The following is a 5,083-nucleotide window of genomic DNA, read 5'->3' as shown; positions in this document are numbered from 1 at the left end:
GGTTTGGCTCCTTTTATTGCCAGACCCATGGGAATTACCCTGGGCTCCTGCCTCCTGCCTCCCCCACCACCCTCTTGGCAGCCCCCCTGTGCTGTCAGGCAGAAGTAAAGTTTCCATTAGTCAGAGGAAAAGCATCCAAAAGTACTTGCTATGGATTTATTCAGTATAGCTTTAACCATATTTTGAAACGCGAGATCAATGGCACTGTATATATACCATTATTTTTTATACGGAACAAATTCATTTTCACACTTGGCATGCAATTAAACACCAGAGTCATGAAGAAGCACAGTTTCTAAAGGTCAGTTTCTAAAGCATGTTTTATGCTGGGAGAGCACTGCACAGCTACCCCCTAATAAGATGTAATATAGACCACAGCAAGGCATGTGATAGTTTGATAAAAGTGAACACTGTGGCAAATAAACAAAATGCTTAAAACTGTAAATATTACCTAAACTAAGAGCATGGAGGGGAAAAAAAGAAACACAGAAAACAGATCTGACAAGTCCTTGAACAATGTTTCAGCTTCTCATGGCTTGAAATAATTTTCTCATGTTGGGACTGTTGTTTGCTCTGAAGTGATTCTTATGTGAGGGCAAATTCACTGTAACCTTTCCCACACGCCTGCTTCGCAGCATGTACGTGGCTTAAAGAGAAACTTCCACCCTCTGGAAAGCTCACAAGCACACGATCATTAACTGCAAATTTCCTCCACCTTCTTCCTGCTTCTTTTCATTTGTCTCCTCAGAGGTGCTAATTAACTGCACCAGTCATCTCCAAAAGCAAGCTGCCTTCTCCCACAGCTGATTTTCTCTCCACAGCTGAACTTTCACAGAGAACCCCAGGAACAGGGGCTGCATTTCACCCATAGGGATGCATTGACATAGTGAGACAGATCCTTGCTTCTCTGCTCTTATTCCACCGAGTTGGGCATCAGCCAGCAGCATCCCAAAGTCTTATGGCTCTGTAAGCCCAGGATGGAGCCAGAAAAAGACTGGACAAGTCTGCCATGTGGCCACTGCTGTTCCTGACCAACAGGTACCCCCTCTGCTGTGCCTGGAGGATAGCAAAGCAAGTTCACATGTTTTATGCCTAACATGGCCCAAGCACAAGTAGAAGGATTTCTCAAGATCTTGACCTACAAGGGGCACTGGAGCTGCATGGTCTGCTGACCTGTTGGTGTTCATTCCCCTGGGAGTGCTCAGCCTGTCTCCCGCATTGAGGTTCATGGGGGACCAGTTGTGCCATATTCATTCACCCACCCCTGTACAATCTGGGACAACTTCCCACCACAAAGGCAGACAGAAGTTATATTACCCCACAAAGCTGTTTAATTTCACTTTTGCATAAAGTGTTCAAGGTTCTGTTCATCCTCACCCTAAGGACTCCCACTTTGGGCTGAGACAATCTGGCAGTGTGGTCTGGATGCTCTAAGGCTTAAGGAAATCTTCTAAAATAGCTTTCTTCTATTCTGAATTTATTCTCCCCAAAATAATCAGATTTTTTTCATCCCCATACTCATTCTCCCTCCCCCTGCACCTAAAGTGTCTCCTTCTCACTGGCTTCCAAGAGCTTCCCTTTCCAAGCTATATTTTATCAGGACAGTCTCAGTTTTGGCACATTTTCTTTTGGGCTCAGCTGGCTGATGTCTTCCCATCCCATGCATTCCTCAGGTCAAAGGTATACCCCAAAATGTACTCACTCCCTCTAACCCAAGGGAAGCAATGGAAATTGTCAGATTTGAGGACAGCAGCTGGATCAGTGAAGACAGCCAAGATTGTAGAGTCCACATGATTAATTTCAGGGAGGTACTTATTGAAATCATGTTAAAAAAAAAAGGCAGGAGGGGAGTTCAAAATTTGTACTGAGATTCATTGCAGTTGCTATTTTTATTGAAGTAGTTTGCCCATCCCTGGTGGACTCGTGTTATCACAATCATTTCTATGCTGGCAACAGCCTGCAATGTCAGAAGCACACAAGTATGATTTCACTGCAGCACTAAGCCAGGGGAGAATCTGAATCATGAAAAGCTCTGATGGGAACACAAATAGTTTAACAACCCACAAATACAGTTTTGGTGAACTACTTTTTCCTGAAATGTTCCTTTTCCCCACTTCCAGTCCACTTCTAGTATCATGTCCCAATGCCACCTCTTTTGTGTTTTAGTCTTGGAAGGTGGGCTGGGGGCAAATTTGACAACAAAACAGGTAGTAGAAAGGGATTAAATTTTACTCTCAGTCTTCAGACAACTGCACTGCAATATTTTCCTTTTAATGTGTGAAATAATGTAATAAAGCCTAACACTCTATATAGCAAAGATTCCTGCTGCAGAATCTCACCTATGTTGAAGTCTTCTACCCCTGAGAAATAGACAGCAAACCTGCCATAAATTAATTTATGCTTAAGGAGCATGGATGAAAGCAGTACAATGCAGCAGAAAACTTATGGAAAATGTGTGTCTCCTGCAATCAGTTTTCCTAGAAGGAGGATCTCCTGAGGCAGCAGAAGCAAAATTGAAAGTATTTGGTATTTCTGGAAATAGGGGTTTTATTTCAGCATTCAAGAAATTGGTTTTCACTAAAGGAAACATAACTCCTATGTAACCTGATGATGATGATGATGATGTATAAATTATCTGTGCCCCATAGACCATTTAAAAAGCAAAACCTGATTTCTTTTGGTTGATTTCACTTTTTCTGGTGCTGCAAACATAAGTGTCAACTTACATGAAGCGGAAAAGGTGTTTAGTGGTCAGGAAACATGTCCTTTTTAGTGCACAGGGAATGCAACTCTCAGACAGAAATAGCCCACCAAAAAGAAAAAAGAAACTTCATGATTTACTATTCTGATTTACAGGCATGACAACTGTTACCTTTTGTAAAAAAATATCACCATTACATCTTTGCAGAAACCCATAAACACCAAAGAACAAAAAGCAAGGTTTTTCAGTCTCACAACAGCAAAGTAAATTAATGAGGCAATTGAAATAAAAAGACCCATAAAGCCATTTGTGTTTCTGAAAATCTGTAGGTAGGTGCTGTGCTCACATTACATCTGAGTGACTTCTTTAGCGTGGCCAGCCTCAGAACAGCTCCTCTCGAAGTGACATTGTTGTGTGTTGTGACACAAACTATCAGGTCCTGCCACCAGACCACAGAAGTTTTAACCAGTGGTGCTTAAAGCAGCAATGGCAGACAGCAGCTCACAGCAGAGAAGCCCTTGCACCAGGGTTTTCACAAGCAGAGCACAGCTTAACATAAGAGGTAGCAGGGATTTCTCTAAACTAATGCAAACTGGAAAATATCAGGAAGTCCTACAGTACAGCACCAAACAGCTCCAGGACTTCCACAGGCAGCTCTCAGGAATACTCAACATGAAAAGCCTTGAGTCAGAGGGCTGCAGCAGGTGAATTACTTCCTAGCTCTATTTTTCTATTGTTTTTCTTCAATAGGATACAGGGAAATTTTTTACCACCACTAAATGTATGTCACAGAGTCAATGTATGTACTGTGGAGTGTTGGGTTTTTTTGGTTGTTTTTTTTTTTTTTTTTTTTTTTGTGTTAATATCTTTAGAATTATGAAATAGTGCTATAAAAGACAAATATACACTTTAAATTATGTATGTGCCATCAATACCTTGGGGTATTGAAGAAATGTATCTTGAAATAATGAAAAGGAATATAAATGACAACAAAAAATCCAGTTTAGATTTCTTGACAGTTGCCATTCACTGTGTAAAGGTATGCAACACAATCATGAACAAAGCAGTAAAAGAGATACCATGCACCACAACATTCATCAATCTCTTCTAAAATAACAGCAAATGTAACTTAACAGAGCCATAGGCCTCCAATACTGTGCAAAAAGCAAAGCATTTTTGTAGATGAAATAGAAATAGGGTGGTCCTGCCAAAAATTTGGGCTACACAATGTAAAACTTCATGCCCAGAATGGACATTCACTTCACTTCATTGAGATCTATTCCATTTCATGACTTACTGTTAAGTGCTATTAAAGCAGCTGCTGAGTACAAAAGTAAGCTGATGTACCAGACAGACTTTAGTGTCCAAGAGAGATGGAAGAAAAAACTTTTTTTTAAATGTAGCTCACATTTGCATTACGTCAACACTAGTCACACATCAAATCCCAGATAATATTATTTGGGAACATGTCAGAGCTACTATAATAATACAAACATTTAGGTTGCATTGGGAATACACTAAACACACAGCAAACCATTCAGAGTACAAAAACAATGTGGGCAGTTTTCTGGCTTTATCAAAACTAACATGAAAATATGGAATTCAACAACAATAACAAAAAAGCAGCAACAAATCTGGTTTAACAACTACACAGCAAATATGTTAATCATCTAAAAACATTGAGTAAATTAACCCATCCAGTCCTCTCTTAATGTTTCTTGTTGCATAATGGTGAATTCTCACAAAGCTGCAAGAGTCATCTACAGAACATGGTTACAAAGCCATTCCCAATGAAGTGCACAAGTACAGCCTGACTTGCAAACAGCAAGGCAACTTAATAACAGGGTAATGGAGAAGGTGCAAAAAATTCTCATCTCTTATGATCTGCTGTGTCTTTTTATTCAAATTATATTTCATATATATATGGCAGGAAGAATGTAGGTGGCTTTGTTGACCCTGGCTGATCTGAGGACCCAGGTGTTTCTGATAACAGCAGAATCCTTTTGTCCTCATAACATTTCATATCTCTTGCTTCAATATCTGGTTTCTCACTAAACATTTGCCCTGCAATCTATTCCAAGGGTGCAGACCAGTGGGATCCTCACAACAGCAGCTGTAAACGTGCAGAGGGTTAGCTCCACTACCCCTGGGTGCAACTTCCCCAAACTCTGCTGTCCTCCATCCTCTTAAAGAAAAATCAAAGACTGATGACTTTGTGAGGGGCATCAGCCTTCCTGATACATTCAGCCACAGGGAGATAAGAACAAGTTTCTCATTGCAATGATGGCAGGAATCAGAGCAGTGGGGCTCTCTTTGAGGAGACAGCTTGTTTTTAACAAAATTAGCTCAAGGACTTCAAAAAGGCTAAGAGAGAGAGCAAAT

This window comes from Passer domesticus, chromosome 1 (assembly GCF_036417665.1).
Source record: "Passer domesticus isolate bPasDom1 chromosome 1, bPasDom1.hap1, whole genome shotgun sequence".
Classification (NCBI taxonomy): Eukaryota; Metazoa; Chordata; class Aves; order Passeriformes; family Passeridae; genus Passer; species Passer domesticus.
The sequence above is the reverse complement of the archived record's forward strand: the minus strand, read 5'-3'. Positions refer to the sequence as shown.